The 19,019-nt window shown below is 43.5% G+C and overlaps 1 long non-coding RNA gene across 5 annotated transcripts in view; it reads left to right on the top strand.

The window, feature by feature from the left end:
- LOC137677820 (uncharacterized) overlaps nucleotides 1-18,637 on the top strand; it is a 35,521-nt gene extending 16,884 nt beyond the window's left edge. Inside the window, exons 2-5 of one of the 5 annotated variants that reach the window (XR_011050322.1) lie at nucleotides 223-818; nucleotides 1,705-9,480; nucleotides 11,335-12,092; nucleotides 13,234-18,637. This is a non-coding gene — a long non-coding RNA (uncharacterized lncRNA). Of the gene's footprint in view, nucleotides 1-222; nucleotides 819-1,704; nucleotides 9,481-11,334 lie in introns of all 5 variants that reach the window. The other 4 variants (XR_011050321.1, XR_011050320.1, XR_011050323.1 and 1 more) reach the window with 4 other exon arrangements.
- Nucleotides 18,638-19,019: the final 382 nt, after the last annotated feature.

The following is a 19,019-nucleotide window of genomic DNA, read 5'->3' as shown; positions in this document are numbered from 1 at the left end:
CGTTATGCCAAAACCACCTGTTTGTGTTAACAGTGGTTGAGGCTAATGCTATATGAGGAACACAGGTAGAATTATTCCCAAGTATTCCCATGTTTTCCAAATATTGGGAGAAGTGTTTCCCCATTTTTGTTTTATCTGTGCATTAAATGTTTATTCTACCATGGAACTCCGTATTTGCATTCGTTGAAAGTCAGCTGGCAATGATTTATACATATTTTCCAGGATTTCACATATAAAACCTTGAAGACAAATTCTCTGCAATGCTTTCTGAAACGTCCATGAAAACAGAACTATAAACTTCATTTTGTGGGAGATGTTGGCCGATGTGCAATGGACAAAGCAAAAAGCACAAGGGAACAGCCCCAATGCTTCCTCGGAGAGCTGGATCCTGACCCTGCCTCTGCCATAGATGCAACACATGAATGTTTTTCAGTCGAGCATTTCCCTGCTCACATGCTCCTTATTTTCTGGATAGCTGAAGTGTGACTCAGAGCCTGCATGCTAAGAGCTAAAACTTTGGTCAGTGGGAGATGTTTTTTTTTTTGGACTGTGCATATAAAGTGCTACTTAATACCAACTACTCAAAGATCTGACTCTGGGTCTCCCAAACTGAGGACTCGGAATTTGTGAATGTCCCTCAGTGTCTTGTCTTGTCGCTTTTCCTCCCACTTGTAAAAAAATGGGAAAACGCTCCTGTGACACAAAGGGACTTCGTGCGAAGAAATTAATGTGATAATGATGGGTCCATACAAACATCTTGGTGGTCAGAGCAGGGCTTAAATACCACACTATGCGTCAAGAAGAAGAGACACACACAGGTAAACAGGAGGGATAAGATGGAGCCTGCACAGGGCTGCCTTTGCTGTGGTATTTGACACAACTTCCCCAGGACGCTGCTGCACGTTCCCCAGCTGTTCTGCCTCAGGGCAGCAACAGGCACTTGGGGAAATGAAGTGTATCCTGAAAATCAGTTTCTGGGTTTATTTACCTTTCGTTGACTTCGTCTGTGTTCTTATGGCTACAAACAGATTGGCATGATACTGTACATGTGTCTTTGGCTTTTTTGGACCCATCCACATGTGAAAGTTTTTTTCCCTTAAAACTCTTCACAGGTGTTTGTTTTTTTTGTAAAAACACTGTATATTTCTTCACCTTGGTGACTTTTTCCTTTTCCCAGTCACCATGATGGCAAAAGGCTAAATCCTACTGAATTATTGTTTTATTTGTGTTTTACAGCAAGATTCTTGACTCTCCAAATAAGGAAATGAAAAGGGAAAAGAGCTCATAGTTTCCATCTGTTGTAAAACTTGTCACTAAAATTGCTGCCCTGTAAAGCTGTACTGTGCTACAACTTGCTCTGAAACACTGCTTAAGGGAGGAGGAGGAAATGAACTGCTCTTACAGAGTGTCTTTAAGGAAAAGGGGAAAAAAAAGACAGATGTTATTGCAGCCAGATGTAAAGATTTGACTCTGATTAAGGACGAGGTGGAAGAGTCCACAAGGTCCTATGCCCCAGCCCTTACAGACTGTTGTCAGTGTGAAATTGTTGCTCTGCAGTACACGCTAACATAGTTTGACTACTTTAGAAATGACAAGTTTTTCTTTCTATTTTTAATGCCTCTTTTAAGGTTACCAGAGTAGCATAATGAATACTAATAAAAAAAACAAAGTAAAACTTTAAGAATATGTTTCATTTTGTTCTAGGAAAGAAACCTGGCTTTAAGCCATCAGTCTCCTTGGGAAGTGGTGGGCTGAGAACTGGAGTCATCCCTTGACATTACCATCAAACTGGGACATGTCACTACAATTGCCTGACCAGTAAGACCCACACTGGAATCCCAGGTGCCATTCTGGAATCAACACCTTTTCGAAAAGATGCTGGAAAAAGATATCAGAAAAGAGTCTCCTCATGGGTTGTCCACTTCACTAGCAACTAGTGAACTCTGATTGCTACCAGAACAATTCAAGGGCAGACTAGACTGTCTAGGCAACTTGCACTTAAAATGGACTTTCCTACGTAAATCTAAAAATAATTGTCACGATTTAAGGCTGGGCCGGCTATTAAACTGGTGGCAGACGCTCTCTATTAACCCTCCTCCCTCCCTCAGAAGGGGAAGGGAAAGGGAAAAGGGAGAGAGACTTATAGGTTGGAAAGTTAAAACAGTTTTAATGAACTATAATAATGAAAAAGAGTATAATAATAATAATAATGGAAATAATGAAATATATACAAATATATACAAAACCAAAATCGAGCTCCCCCGATCGGCCACATCACCACCGGCACTGCAGGGCAGGCTCCGGGAAGGCCCAGGCTGGGCCCAGCGACGGACGGGAACTGGATTCAGGGATGCACAGGTCGGGATTGGGGGCAGCAGGAAAACAGACAGAGTCCTCTTTGGACACCGACCATACCAGAAGGAGTGAGAAGGGAGAAGAAGGGCGAGACCCTCGTAATCCTCCCGCTTTATACTGAGAATGACGTGTATGGGATGGAATACCTCGGTCAATTTTGGGTCACCTGCCCTGTCCGCTCCTCCCTGCAGGTGCGACCCTCCTACGACTCCTCACTCATAAGCAGTGAGGAGTTTAGCAGTGACCTTGGTTTCTCTAAGAATAAGTACAGCAAGAGCCTTTCTTCATAACATCCCTACCGGTGCCTCAGCGATAACTACTAACTTCGAGCGTTATCAGTCCTAGAAGCAGACACTGTCTGCAAAGCATGCAGTTAGTTTCAGAAAGTACAGTTACTTAGAAGAGACTTAGCTGAAAGTAAAAATCACTGAAAGGAAAACTGGTCTGTTTTAGGACAAACGAGGACAATAACCCAGAAGGAGAACAGCAAGCAAGGCAGCTAAGAAAATACAAGACCTAGGTCCTTTTCCAGCTTTCTGTCTGTTGCCTGTGGTGACAAAACTTACTGGTTGATGAGTCTGTTGCTACTTCTAAGTACCCATCCAAATACGTTTGGTGGTCTAAACTAGTATTCGTCAAACTTTGCAAGCCTGACACGCTTTCATAGAATCATAGAATCATGGAATCATAGAATGTTTGAGGTTGGAAGGGACCTTAAAGATCATCTAGTTCCAACCCCCCTGCCATGGGCAGGGACACCTTCCACTAGACCAGGTTGCTCAAAGCCCCATCCAACCTGGCCTTGAACACTGCCAAGGAGGGGGCATCCTCTACTGCCACTGCAGCTGTCTTCTTGAGAGAATCCTGCTACACCCTTTACACTTTTAGTTGCTGGCAGCAGCTCAGTTCCTCAAGGTGAGTTAGGAGAGAGAGTTGCAGAGGTGCACACCTGTTCCCTGCTCTGGCGCAATACAGCTGCTACTGGCAATTACTCAGCATAGTTTGGTTTCCCTGGTTTTCTTGTCAAGGTTTTAATGACATAAAGAAAAAGAATACTTTAATAACTGACATGCATACATTTTTATGATCTCAGAAGTTTTTCTTAAGAGTTTTCTGATCTTCCATGATTTCCTTTGATTTTTTTTTTTGTGGAGGCCTTCAGGATTGCAAACCAGTGCTTTACTTTGCACACGCAGGGCACCTGCAGTGCTTGGTGTGCCCCAGCCTCAGATGTTTGTTTCTATCCTTTCTGAAACCTGCTCATATGTCCTTTCTGCATTCTCTGGCATAGCAGAACATGGTGCACCGATCTCTTATAGCCAAGGCACAAAGACAGATTTAGTAAAATAAAAGAATTCATTCAAAGTTTGTTTTTTTTTTAAATTATTCTGGCTGCTCCAAAAGATCTCTGAAGAAATTTTTCCAAGAAAAGACTGCAATAGTTTTCCTCAGGCCACCCATAGCATGTGTGACCCAGAGGAGCTAGTTTGTTTTCAGTTATTTCATTTTGGAAAGTTTCTCACCAGCAGTATTCACAGAGGCGTTTATCTTTCTCAGATCACATGAAACCGATTCAGAAGCTACTTTGTTGTTTAAGAATCATTATTTTAAATTCCATCTCACTTGAAACACATACTTACTCTCCAATGGATCAAACATAAAAAAGTATAATGGAACTTGAAGTAGAAGAGCAGCATGAAGCCCACAGTAAAGCCATACCAATTTTGTGGAATCATCTTTTTTGTTCAGAGAGATGGTTTAGTGTTCAATTAAAGGCATCTTTATTATTTTCTCTTTCAAAAGCTACTTCTTACTGAAATGCAATTCACTCTTCTTTTCAGGAAGGTCAATACGGCAGATCACTAAGTGGTGCCATATTAAGGCAAAGCACTTGCCCTCCACAAGGAAACCTAGAGGTACATGTTAGCCAGTCCGTCAGAGTTTGAAGCACTGTCTAGAGTAGTCGCTCTTCTCTCCCTTCTTCCCTTGAACCTTTTGTCATTCAGGGGATTCATGCTGCAAGTTGACTTAACCCTTGGAGATAGGTTTCAATTACCTAGAACTCCAGGACTCTCCCTTAGCCTGGCTTCATTAGCCTCACCCATTTCCCTCCACTTCTCCATTTGCACAGGAGAAGTGCACTGCAAGCCCTTTGCCTAGCAAGAGTTGCTGCTCTGAACTGATTTGAGGTGAATTTCCTTCATCCTGTGCCTTGTAGCCATGCGAGTTAAACAAAGGTATCACTAGGAACTGTGCACAGGGTCATAGACGATGCAGCCTGGAAGTGACTTCAGGAGGTCTTTAGTCCACCCTCCTTCTCAAAGCACGGGCAACATCGATTTCATATCAGACATGTTTTAGCTTATTTTTAATCTTTTCCTTCACTGATTATTCTTCGAAAAGAATTCTTTGTTACTGTTGAGACCGGTCATCTCTTCTGCGTAAGTGTGGACAAGCATGCAGCAACAATTGCCATTGAGGAGGTATTTCCATTGCACAGGTCAGGTTTCCTACTTGTGACCCTCTGGAGTGGCTGACTTCTAAAGCAAAATGTTCACATCAGAGCTGTAAGAAATGTCTCAAGTTGGCCATAAAGAACTGAGACAGCTGTGATAATTACTTGCACTTGAAAATATTGCACATCTCTACAATAAAAATCCTATCCTCCGAGTTACTAGAGAAAAAATGCTGCAGGTTGTGTCAGGTCTTTCATTTGTTTTACTCCCACACAGAGTGTTCAGAGGTGGATGGTAAATGGAGAGACAACTGTGTCTTACCAGGTACAGGTATAGATGGTAACTGTTTTGAGAACAGGTAGCTGATTTGATTCTGGATCTCGAATGCTTTACAAATTGTACATCTGAAGTGAAGGATTCTTGCAAATCTCGTGGGAAGAAGCAGCTTTCATTATGTATAGTCATGAACAGTGTCCAGTAAAAAAAGCAGTTTTGATGTATTGTGTTGTTTCTAGGAGGCAATCTATGTCTTACCATAGCCCTAAGACATCTGTGTAATGAGGTTGTCTTCAAGTATATGACCCTGTCAATGCTGCAAATAACTGACAAAATCCTATGCACACTTCTGCTATATCTCATTCAGTAGGGAGCATTCCTGGTTTGGTTAACCTAAGAGGTAAGCACTATTATCTCTGGGACTATTGTGATATTCTTTAATAGGGATTTTTCCTTATATGTAGTAAATAATTTTTTAAAAAGACATTCTAAGCAAAAGAGAAGAGTTTTCTTTCTTCCTCTTCCCTGTAACTTTTTCAGAGAGCACAATTACATCCCTAACTATACAATTCCTTGCATTGAATCATCGCCAAGAGAGATGTTTCCAAAGGATGTTGCTTTTAGAGCAAAAAAGCATACAAGAGACTCCATGTAAGACAATTCCACACTTTTTTGATCTGTCAGCTTTGAAAAAGAAAACCTTCCAACATGCAATTCACCCTTTTCTCACCACATCTGTTGAGATTCAATGATTAAAGTGATTCAAATGGAGATGCTTTATCTTTGGCCATAACAACCCCATACAGCGCTACAGGCTGGGGGAAGAGTGGTTGGAAAGCGGCCGGGTGGAAAAGGACCTGGGGGTATTGGTGGACAGCTGGCTGAATATGAGCCAGCAGTGTGCCCAGGTGGCCAAGAAGGCCAACAGCATCCTGTCATGTATCAGGAATAGTGTGGCCAGCAGGACTAGGGAAGTAATTGTCCCTCTGTACTTGGCACTGGTGAGGCCGCACCTCGAGTACTGTGTCCAGTGCTGGGCCCCGCACTTCAAGAAAGACATTGAGGTGCTGGAGCAAGTCCAGAGGAGGGCCACAAAGCTGGTGAAGGGTCTGGAGGGTATGTCCTATGAGGAGTGGCTGGGGGAACTGGGGTTGTTTAGTCTGGAGAAAAGGAGGCTGAGGGGAGACCTTGTCACTCTCTACAACTACCTGAAAGGAGGTTGTAGCGGGGTGGGGGTTGGTCTCTTCTCCCAGGCAGCTAGCAACAGGACTAGAGGATACAGCCTCAAGCTGCGCCAGGGGAGGTTCAGGTTAGACATTAGGAAAAATTTCTTCACAGAAAGGCTTATTAGGCATTGCAATGGGCTACACAGGGAGGTGCTGGAATCACCATCCCTGGAGGTGTTTAAGAAAAGACTGGATGTGGCACTTAGTGCTATGGTCTAGTTGACACAGTGGTGTTAAGTCAAAGGTTGGACTCGATGATCCCAGAGGTCTCTTCCAACCTAGTTGATTCTTTGATCTTTTTTGATGCAGAGCCAGCTCCATTTCAAGTGCTCACATGCCCCTTCTTATGATATCTTGTTGGGTTTTCACTGACATTGATCACCTACCAAATTATATCAGAAGACAAATACAGTGATTTTGTGATTAGTTGGGTAAATCCTCTCTGAAGCTGATTGCAGCTGTTGGCTCTGAATATCACCCTGTGAGTTCACCTTGCTGTGCAGAACAGCTCTTCTGGTTTGTATTTAGGTGATGTCCTGTCATGCTGGCCAAGTCACAGAATCACAGAATCACAGACTGGTTAGGGTTGGAAGGGACCTCTGGAGATCATCTACTCCAACCCCCTGCCAAAGCAAGTTCCCCTAGAGCATGTGGCACAGGGTCGCATCCAGGCGGGTTTTGAATATCTCTGGAGAAGGAGACTCCACAACCTCCCTGGGCAGCCTGTTCCAGCTCCTTTCTGCTTCTGCAAAGATGACATGTCATAACAGCACTCTTGCAGCAAAGACATGGTAGTCTTATGGCACTTTTTGACATGCTGGAAATGGCAATTGAGGTATTTTGGGCAAAGCCACGTAGGTATGAGTTCACACTGTGACCCCTGGTAGGCGCAATAACTCTTGTAACTCTAGTGAAGTATTGCATCTGCATGCTTGTATGCTACCAAGAGATGTTAGAAAGCAACTCTTCAGGATGTATACATAAATAATAATTAATCTTTTTTCACATCTATGCTTTATACCTGTTTTTGTGCTAGTAGGTGGCCATGTTTTGCCTCCCAGCCATTTGTCCCAGGCACTATACAGCAGCTCAAATATCCCTAGTTCTGCCATTTGAGAAGTCCCCTCATTTTCCACTTGTCGCACAACCACCTCACCCCTTCCCACAAGAGCCCTTCACCAATTTTCCCTGAGGAACTCTGCAGGCCCTTTTACTGGTTCCTAACCTTTTCTGCTTTGGTATATCCCCGGTGCCTCTGCCCACCTGTGCATCCTCTCTGGCTTACTACCTGAAGGATAGGTCACAAGCCCTCCTCTTTCAGGTGCCCCCAAGGGAGTCCCCATGCTCCTCTCAGGGACCCTCCAGCAGGATCCAAACCTTCCCTGAGAAAACTCCAGCCTGTCCCTGCCTAGTCAGAGCTCAACAACATGTCCTACATGTGCATTACTCGCAGCTGTTCTCCTTCATTTAACTGAAGATACAAGCAATGCTATTGAGCTCTCATTGTATTATTCCTCAGTACTGATGCTTTGTGGTATGTAGTTGAGAGAGTAAGGGTGAAGAATAACAGAAGGGTCTTGCTGTCAGTCCTGGAGTCAGAAAGATGAGAGCAGTGCTGAGGGTATGAGACTGATTTCTTGCTTACCAATCTGGGAAGCCAGAAGGCCAGAGAAAGTGGAGAAAGCCAAAAGCAAGAAGGAGTAGGGACAGCCCTGGTTAACTTGCTAGCTAGGCACAGGCTGGGCTCCTGTCCTCTATCCCAATGAAGCTGGACATAATTAACAGTAGAGGTGTGACCTTGTACCATTATATGCATCAAACACACATATAATATCTTTACACATTAAATTCACGAGAGACAAGGCATAACTTGCTTTTCTCTTTGCGCAATAGCATATGGTTAGCACTACTGAGAACAAGCATTCTTATATATATGAAATTCTTCAGGAGGAAACTTCTGCAGAAATTCACAATATTGCAATGGCTGGAGAAAGAGATGGAGTGTTTCAGAGCTCATCTGCATTGCTAAGAAGTGACTTTCTTTGTTAGCTGATTTAGTAAGACGGACAAACAACAAGATTTTGTGCAATTTCCCTTATGATAAGTGCATGGGAAAAATGTCAGTGGTTGATGTGTTGTGACAAAATGTATTCATCTTCTCTATAAGCCTTGAGCTGCCAGTCTTTTTCATGCACAGCTTGCAAGAACAGATTTGATTAAGCGATCCAAAAGGCTCAAGCCACTATATCAATTTCTTTTTCATGAACTTTACTGAAGTCTCCCTGCTCAAGAATAAACACAAATAATCAAACTGCCTTTTGAAAGGCATGAATGGCTAGGGGCAAATGAGTGATGTCAGACTACAAGAATAAAAGCCAAGTATGAAAGGATGCGATTTTTCACACACGTTGTAACCAGCCTCATTGGATAGGCCCTATTCAGCTTTCATCGTGAAGAGCTTTATTCCAACCAGTGACTGTCATTTTTCTACATTTAGGCTCCTTTTTTTTTCTTTTTTTTTTTCCTTTTTTTCCTGAGAACAGAACACCCAGAAAGCACATTTATTTTCTATTTAAAGTTTTCGCATGTTCCTGCCAGTGGGAATCTGTTAAAAGTGAACTGAAGACTTCTGTGAAAGTTCAGGTTCGTGACTTCATCACTTACCTCATGTGCATGTCCTCATAGGATTCCTGGCTCCATTCCACAAGGTGCTATGTAAAACTGAAGGAGGACAAAGTGGTCTTCCTAGTTTATAAAATAAGCAGCCTGTGAAGCAGTTTGGCTTTTGGGTACCTTGTACACATATCGACTTAGTTGTAATTACATTCCTCTAAACAGACACCTTCCTCTCCCCTCCCCACAGGTAACTTCTGGGTGTTTCAGAGTTTCTCAAGGTAGGCAGAGTAACAGAGGCAGGAATAGCCTTTTCAGGCAGGCCCCTCGTGCAGAGACACTCTGCTCTCTGTATGCCAAACAGAGACTGTACCAAAATACTCTTGCAAAGGGATGGGAGAAGCGCCAAAGGTCAAGCAATATTTTAATTTGAGGATTTCCAGAGGGATATTACCTCTGCCTGATGTCGGTGCTGGATAAGACGGACGTGGACTGGCAGACTACTCTTCCTCTGAAGACCTTTGAGGACACCTGCCTCATTTTCTGTGCTCTAGGTAGGGAGCTCACGTACTTAATTTAGGAGGCTAGTTCAAGAACCTATGATCTGGATGTGAAATGGATCCCTCCACTGCTTTTGTATTTATAGTGAAGGGCAGTAGGAACGAACCAGCTGAGTCATATCCCAGCGATTTGAACTCTGTTTCTACCTGGCAGGGTGTCTCATTGCTATTTTGAAGCAGGTCAGATCCTCCTGGAAGCATTTATATGGCACCAATCATTATGCAATTCAGCAAGCGAAGGCTTAAAGACAGAACTGTGATATTTCAAATGCTGTGGAGGATTTCTTCTCATGTCAAATATAAAATACACAGCTATTTAAACAAGCTGATAGTTTCACAACCTAATATGTGACTAATTTTTGTAAACCATGTATTATACGACTCTGTGCTTTGATTTAATTTCTGTGCCTCATTAAGGATTTCAGACTTCAGTCCTAATAAGAACTGTTTGTTATTCTTCGAAATGGTGTAAGAAAATATTCAGCTCTTACTGAGGAATTAGGAAAGAAAATAAACCATTTTCCTGTTTTCCTAGTTTGAATAGATATTTAATTAAAGTGACATGCCTTGGGCAAAATCTAATTAATACATCATCTCTCTGTAACTAAAATTAATGGAAGGCTTATGACTGCTAGCTGCAGAAGGGACTGAAAATTTCTTTCCTGTTCTTTTACTCATTTTTCATCTGACCATCCGTCATTATTTTCTCATTGGAAGAGGGAAGCTTTTTTTCTAATCATTCAATTTTAATATGTACTGATGGATAATTCCATTCTAGCTCTGCTGTTCTGCCAACTTTTCCATTTTGATCATTTCCATTATGACTTGTAGCCTGAGCAAATGCTATGGTAAGGTTTTGTAGTGGAGGTAGTAAAGGCCCAGTTTGGCCAATGCTTCCCCACACAAATAATTTTCCTTGTGGAAGGCTCACCTGTGGGTGTGCTGACCAGTGTGTGGGATGTGCTGCCTCCTGCCCTCTTCCAAGATGGGATGCATTTGCTTTCTGCTGGTGTGGCTCCTTGGGTTAGGGAGTTTCCTGAGGAGTGCAGGGCATAAAGCTGCTGGGAACCGTGGCATCTCTCGGTGAGTTCATGGACATTGTTGGGAGAGGTGTTATGCCCTCTCCCTGGGATGTGCTTGTAATAAGCTGAGAGTGCAGGGAGAAGTGTACGTCCTTCTGACAAACACAGTGGCTATCTCATGGTGAGGCAAATGAACACAGACATCTTTACCCCCTCCCAGTCACAAGCCCTTGTCTGTTCCCTCTGTGCCACTGGAACCAGTGCCCCAGTAGCACCTGGTTAGTAATTAAGGTGACAGAAGGTGTCACACTGTCACCAATTTGTGTGAGGTAATGCACTAGCTATTAACACTTACAGACGTACAGGGCATGGTGACGTTGTGAAGGAATCCTTTTTCCTGTGGGATAAACCTAGTCTAGACTTTCCCTTCCTTGCATGCCTTCTTGAAAGCAACAGGTTTGAGAGCTTCACCACCAACATGCCTGTCTCTATCTTCTCCATCCTCTTCCTGTTCCTCCTAACTCCTGTCCACTGTTACCGTTGATATGACCAGCCTTTCCTCCATTCTTCCCTTGTTTCGGTGTGGAGTGAGCTCATCTGTTTACAATGGTGAGAGCACTTTCTTGTCTCAGCTCCTTTGGTGCAGTCTACTGCTGTCAGAATGCCTGTGTGTATCAAAACCCACTTATTTATTGAACAGACATGTGTTATCTTCCACAGCATTGCTGCTCTGTCCCTCAGATGCTTTGTTTCACCTTCAACTCTTTGAAGTGGTCTGTAAACTCCTCAGTCTGATGATCTTTTCCGTCTGATTTAACTTTTATAGGCCATAGAGAAACAGGAGCTGATGGTATTGACACAAGTCCAAGACCTGCCAGAATAAGACTATCCCCACAGAGTGGCCAGATGTTGGTGATGGATAGTTGAACTAGATTCTTTGTGTGCTGGTGCTCTGTAAGAATCCTGCATAAATGCATGTCTGTAATGCCACAGCAGGAAATCTTTGCATGAGATGGACTGGGTAAGAAGACAAGAAAAGCAGGACATGAATGAGAGAAAAATGGAGAAGCTGACTCATCTTGCAATATGAAGAGGCTGTGCTTGAGGGTGAATGCCAGTGGATGGAGAGGACACCAGTTCCTGCTGCTGTGCATGAGGAGAGCTGCTAGTTTCAATGGGGTAGCAGAAATGTGGGCAAAAATCCTGAGAGGCTTGTCCGCAGCCTTGGACCTCATGGGATGACAGAAAAAGCTGGATTTCTCTGAACTTCTGATACTCCCCATGCAGGTGCCTTATTCCTTTTGTGTATGAAAAAAAACTGTTGTGGAGATCAGTTCTGGGATTTCTGGGCATCAGGGGCAATAGCTGTGGAGAAACTTTCCTCACCTCTCAGCTTTACATCTTGCACCGCTACCTGTAACTCTTGTTCCTTCTCCACGCTGGCCCTTTATGAAAGGGGGATGTGTATTCCGTAGTGCACATGCCCAGAAATTGCTCTGAAGAGCCTTGTTCACAATGAAGAGGGGCATTCAGGCTGAGACCCTCAGCTTTCACAGCAAAAGGAAAGAGAAGGGGAGGAGACAGGCAAGTCTGAGAACATTGGAAATTGGAGAGGTGTCTGGTGTCAGAAATAAATGAGTGTCAGAAAGGAAGGGAAGGAAAAAGGGGAGAGAAAGAATGGAGAAGGACCTACAATCAAAAACAAAACCCGAAACAGAAAGTGGGGATGTAAGAAATATTAAACATAAATATGCTGAGGGCTATTGTAGCTTTTCTTATTATCACATTTCTATTTCATGCTGAGAACAATACTTTGTAGTGAATTTGTTGGATCATTTCCAGACAATAGCTCCTAATCTGTCGACAGAGTTTTTATGAAAGCTTGTGCTATTTCTGTCCCTCTAGAGACTGGAATTCGCTCCAGTGAAGATCTGGATTGTCCTCTTAAAGAACTCCATGCCTTTCCATTAGCCTCCTAATTAAGGAGTCTTAAGCTACCTGGAATGAATTTGCACCTTAGTGATGCTTCTCATTAAAGAAGGAAAATAAGGTTGAAGTTGGTAAATACCCCGTTTTAGGATTTAGGCTGTTTTGTAACTGGAATGAAGCATCACTGATGGGTTCCTCTACAAGCATCTGGTTGGGTGTTTCAGGCAATTTAATTTAATTTGCAATTAAATTTAGCTTTGCTGCCCCATAGGGCAATTGGAGTACCTTGTGCAATGTGGGACTTCTTTGGAAAGTTTAATATTAGTTTCACATTTCCTTCCTGGCTCCCACGGCAGTCAAAGCAGGGCACTCTTAGCGCTCTGGCTTCTGTGGCACGCCAACTTTTTTTGGTAAAATTTCGTATATGTGTAACATTTCTTAGTTCCTGGATCCCAGAATAGGAGTGAAACATTCAGCATATGGAGAAGCAGAATTATTAGCACAGCGAAAGTGAGAGAAAGGTTTGTTACTCTTCGAAGCTTGCAGGATTAGGCAATGGGTGAAGTGAATACTGATCAACTCCAGGGCTGGGTTTCTGCAATCAGAAGGCTGTAGACATATGGATGGGGTTGCGGGCATAGCAATGCTCTTTGCTGCCGCTCTCATCCTTCTTCCAGGGTCACAGATGTGCTATCCTAGCCCATAGCAGAGTGGCATGAGGTACTTCACACCACAGTAATACATAAATCTAGCTTCAGAAAGTCCTAATGAAGAACCTAACTTTTTATTCCTACAGCTGTGACTAGGCAGCAAACCAGAAATGGTCTGAGAAAAGCCAGCAGCAGTGAGATGGAGAAGAGGCGGTGAGCACAGTGTGAGAAGTGTGAGTGGCAACATGTGAAAAGCCAGAGCAGGGAGAGGAAGAAAATGGTGTCTTCAGCATCCCAGGGAGGAGGTATTTCCCTGGCCTTGCCAGCTGCCTGCAGACAGGCAAGCAGGAAGTTGGGATCCCACAGACAGACAGGTACTGCTGTGCACTGCAGCACTGAGGTCCTTATGGTTATGGCTTTGTGGATTTGCCTTCAACACCCTAATGACACAGTTCCTGAGTTTATTTAGCAGCCTTTGGCATGAACAGTAGTTTAGGACACAGTAGGGCAAGTGTCATGAGGATGGAGCCAGGCTCTTCTCAGTGACATCTCTTGACAGGACAAGGGGCAATGGGTGCAAGCTGGAACACAGGAGGTTCCATATAAATATGAGGAAAAACTTCTTTACGGTGAGGGTGACTGAACACTGGAACAGGCTGCCCAGAGAGGTTGTGGAGTCTCCTTCTCTGGAGACATTCAAAACCCGCCTGGACGCGTTCCTGTGTGATATGGTCTAGGTAATCCTGCTCCGGCAGGGGGATTGGACTAGATGATCTTTCGAGGTCCCTTCCAGTCCCTAACATTCTGTGATTCTGTGATTCTGTGACACGGAGAAAGACCTTTTTTCCAATGATAATATTTAAGTTGCATTTATCAATGTTCGTAACGCTGTATTTCCACTACAGTATCAAACCTTTCCACTCCCTGACCCACACAGCATGGACACATATTTCTCAGTTTGCCGGAGTTTGAGCTGTGTTCCTCAATATACAGCTAGCAATATATAGCATGCCAGGAAGAGGGAAACATACAACTACTTAAAACCAAGATGCTACCGTTCGCAGCAGAGTCTGGCCAGGATGCTGTGTTATGCATTGCAGCATACACTATTGCTGGAACAGTACTGCTTTTACAGGTAGAGGTAGTATTGAAAATGGAGGCACAGCTGGCACGTGGCCCCATAGTCCCTTACTGACCAGAGTACCTAACTCAAGAGGAACAATTTAACATTACCAAAGCTCTTTACACTGTGTTCTTTCCAGTTTGCTGGGGATGGGGGCATTAGGTGTTCTTCAGCATTGCAGCTGCAAATAAACCTTCATGTCATCATGTGTGGTCATGACCATGGCAATGGTCAGACTAAGGTACCATGACTTCTGCAAGTTGCAAAGTTTTCTGACATGCAGGAAAGAGCTAATGACCAGTAAAGACAGGAGTCAGCTCACCCAGCTTTACCTAAGAGTCAGGCATTTGCATTACACCTGTTCTCTCAGCTTCCTCTGTAATCTCTGGCAGAGATAAGCAGTTCCAAAGAGAAGTCATCCCACCTGCCTTGAGATATGAGACGAGGAATTGCTGTCTACAGAAAAGTAGATAATTGGTGTAGGCAGAACACCTACTTTCCAGGTGAATAAAGATATGGAGAAATGGTCTCCCCTGACTTTACTTTTTTGTTTGCAGACTGTCCATAGCTGGACTGACCTTTATAAATGCCTTGTTCGGTGTTCAGATTTTTTTCCAATTTCCCTGAAAAGATTCCAAACTGTAACTGTTGGCAAAATCTTTCTTCTTTGGAGGACTCGTTTGAGGCTTTCTACTTATACCATGTTTTGGCTTGCTGAATCCATTAATACATAAACAAGTCCAGCAGATGTAATAACAAGCCTTGCTTCAGATATATCAGCTGAAATGAACCACGTTTAATGACTGGGCAAGTTTGTGCCAGTCACCGTGTGACCTTCTTATCCAATACAAATGCAACTCTCTGCACAGCTGTATGACCTGGGACTGTTCCACATGTGAGTGTATCCCTCAGGGCAATGAGGTCTGGGTGTGAGGGCTGTTAATACCTGACGCTGTAGCTAGGAGAAGGAACGCTGCTGTGGTGCTGTGCTCTGTCTCTACAGGTTTGAGTTGTCACTGTGTCTGGGATGGCTCTTCTTTGACAGACAGGAGGAAACGAGCCACTGGCACTGTTTCTCCTTTGAATCCTGCTGGCTGCAGTCAGTGTGGTGGAGACCTTTCCAGTGTCTTAGTCATTCAAGGTGCTGCCTGATCCCAAGGGGCTGGGACAGGTGATCCCTTGGATTCAAACAAATAAGCATGAATTCCCCAGTGAAATTAAACAAATAAAGGTAAGCTTGGCTGAGTTTTGGTGATCTTGTTCCCTGTTTCCCAACCTTGTCTGTGCTGCAGAGGCAGCCATGGTGCCAGGACCGACCTCTGTGAAACCAGCTGGTTCCCAGTCCCAGAAATCCAGGCAGTGGGAATGTCTTTCCACAAGCAGCAGGGGAAAAAAAAAAAAAAAAGAATTTCTAGAAGGGCTTTCTGTTGTGTGAGAGCACACATCCTTACTCAGAAGTTGCAATCAGGAAAGGATTTCTCAGTTTTTCATGGCAATTGTAGAGGGAAGGACTCCTTTGCCTAGCTGCTCCCTATTTTAGGAAACAATCCATTTGGCTTTATATTTTCTATCAATCAGAGGGATTTCACTTTATTCCTAATACTGAGTCAATAACAAATCTTTGTATTTCGTAATCACAGCACAGAAAGAATACAAGAATGCAAACTGCAGAAGGCCTCAGCCATATAGGCTTTGAGTTCTACAAGGCTGAAGGCTCCAGCAGTTCACGAGTCTGGCATTCATGCACGGGGCGAAGCCGTCTGGCAGACTTCACACAGGAGAGAACCTTTTCCATCCCCGTTTGCTCAGTGCTCACAGGATTTTTTTGATCAGCAAGCTGTGCCCTTCAGTACTATCAGAGAAATGAGCACTTGGATAACAGCAGAGGGGTTGCTACACATCCGCACAAAAAGGAAGCTTTCAAGATCCTTTTGGCATATGAATCATCCAGTGCCTTTTCTGTTTGAGATTGTCTGCAGTCACAGTTTAGCAGGTGTACCACAGGCTGTGCTATGGAGAGAAACGTGTACCCATCCTTCCTTGTGCTTATAGATGTGCGAGGATGTTGTGTCCCCTTCCTCCCCCTCCTCGACCTCCAGCTTCTCTGGAAAATCAGTGATATGAAAGGACAAAAGATCACTTATGAGGGCATGAGACAAACAAAATTGAAGGCACTCCAAGCAGCTTTTAAGCCATTTGGTTTAGATTCCACCCCCATACGTTAATAACCAGTGCTGGAGCACTGGCACAGCCAGCCCTCTGATGGGAAAGGAAATGTCTGGCACCCGTCCCCTGAAACACTAGAAAAACACATGGGGAAAATTGAACTATCCCAAACAGACAACGCCAGAGGCAGAGGGCTGTAATGGAGAAGAAACTCTGTTCACGATGTTATACTATTTCACAGACAACCTAATCTCATTTGTTTATGGCAGTGGTACCACCCATCAGCCAGGCTTCAGCTTTTCCCTAACCCTGGGTCTGAGCTACCTGTGGAAACGACTACTGGATGGTCGATAACTGGGTATTTTGGCAGCATCTCTGCTACCCCATAATAGGTTAATATTCTGGAGAAACAGATCACAATCTGGAACATCTCCTCTGCGAACTGATATTTAGCGGAATTACGTTCTGTACCCACGCACACCAACACCTCCACTCATGTTACGAGAGACGCCTTGTTCAAGGCTGAGACATAACAGAGTGGGCTGTGTTTCCATGGGCTGAGACATCTAGAAGAGGCTCCTATTCTGCTTTTGTACTGTTAAGAAGAAGTATGAAAGTGATACAAAGCCACCTTCCTTTCAGACATAGGCTTGGTTGCTGCTGCTGCACAAATACTTACTCCTAGGTTTGCCCAGGGAAAGCGCCAAGTGATTACACCTCCAGGGTGGTGATTTCGTACCTTTCCAGAGAAACTTGCACCATGGTGAAGTGCAGCTGACATAACACCTGGCTGGAAGTTGCACATCTCAGCACCTGGTGTTCGTCTCTGTTTTCACTTGGACCCAAAGCAGGGTCTGATCTCGAGAGCCACATTTCCCATCTGGGGAGCTGCGTACAGCTGGAAGCAGCGGTGTGTCTGTACACAGTCACCAAGCACAGGGTATGTTCCCTCATGCCTCTCCACAGTTGTTTCTGGCCTGATGCTGGTTTTTATTGCTGACAGTTTACTTTCTTCATGAAAAACACCTTTTGCTAATGAGCGTTTATTCCTGAAAGTGTGTCTGTATTCCTGCAGAACTCCTAATACAGAAGTGCTTTCCTGGCTAAGTGTAGTGAATGTCAGTAATTACTTTCTTTCAGCTTACCACAGTTCTCAGGATTAAGATTAATAAAACACTAAGTCGCAGCAAAGACACTTAAATAAAGGATGGGTACTTCAAGTTCAGCCTGCTCTATTGATTAGATAGCTCCATTTATTTCCCCCTGTTCACTGAAATAGTTTGAGGCTGTTGCATAGCATAGGCAACTAACATCAGCTGTACTTGAGACAAAGAGTTTTTGACTCAAATGCCATTGAGAATAAATTTGAAGTTTTGTTATCTAGACGTCACAGAAGGGAATAAAATCTAAAGTGTAAGTCCTAAAGTAATACAGACAGCTGCCAGACATGAGGTGAAGGAGGAGGGCTGACTCTCCGATAAAGCATGTCTGACTTGTGTTCCGCCTAGCCCCATGTTGCCATAGGCTGGAGTGAGGCAGTTTGAAAGCAGGAGGAAAATGCAGGTGACAGGATTGCTAAAACCACCAGAAAGTGAGAAGCAAATACTGATGCCAAGGTGGCCTCTGACTAGATGAAAGAAATGGGTTCTGCAAAGCAATTAGGGGCAAATGAGGAAGACAGGACAACGGAGAAGAGGACCCAGCAATATACAGTTTGGAAATAGCACAAGGATCTGACCTCCCATGAAGTGACACTTTTTTATTGGCACAAACTGAGACTCTTCCTGATCGTTTCTCCTGCTGTATAATTTTCAGCAGTAACTGAAAATGCGTTTTCACCACTTTACCCATTTCTGTCTCAGGGATTAGGGAGCAGCTGAAGTTATTCCTCTGCTTCTCTGACCTTTTCTGACTTTCACACTTTTATTTAAAGAGGTTGTCTATTTTCCAAATCTCAGTAGCATCCACATTCAGAAGACATCAAGTGCACACCATGAAAGATTTATATACACGCTTTCTATTATCTCATGTCATCAACTCACAAGTAAAATGGCTTAGGCGAAAGTGTGCAGATACAAAGCATGACTTTACTCAGAATAACTGTTAAAATTGCTCTATGGTGTAGTTCAAAGTGATTGTTAAAAACCTGGCTTGAAAAGGTTTGCTGACATTTCTGTAAAAGACCGTTCTGTGAACTGTGGGGTAGATAGAATTTTATTTCAAGTTTAATCACCCAATAAATAGTATGAATTGCTCTGTCCTGCCAAGGGTTCATCTTTGAACACTTCATTTCATAAACAATCCTAATCTCATACCATTTTTTTTGCCATCTCCAAAACTGTTTTTCAAGTGTACTAAGACTATAGGTTATTCCTTGGGGACTTGCAAGGGAAAAGCAGAAACACCATGGCATAGTATATGCCATACAGAAACCATGCAGAATAGTCCACAAGCTTTCTCAGAGAGGAGTAGAAGATGGAAGGAAATGTTTTAACACAACAACTGGATACCCACTGTGAGGGTATTCGATGCTTTCACCCAAAGTTTATCACGATTTTTTGGTGTGAACAGCTATATTTGTCTATAAGCATGTAAATATATGCATGGGAAACATTTTCAGATGCAAAAGTTTGGTATTTTTTT

The sequence above is a fragment of the Nyctibius grandis genome, chromosome 2 (assembly GCF_013368605.1).
Source record: "Nyctibius grandis isolate bNycGra1 chromosome 2, bNycGra1.pri, whole genome shotgun sequence".
NCBI lineage: Eukaryota > Metazoa > Chordata > Aves > Nyctibiiformes > Nyctibiidae > Nyctibius > Nyctibius grandis.
The sequence above is the reverse complement of the archived record's forward strand: the minus strand, read 5'-3'. Positions and strand labels throughout refer to the sequence as shown.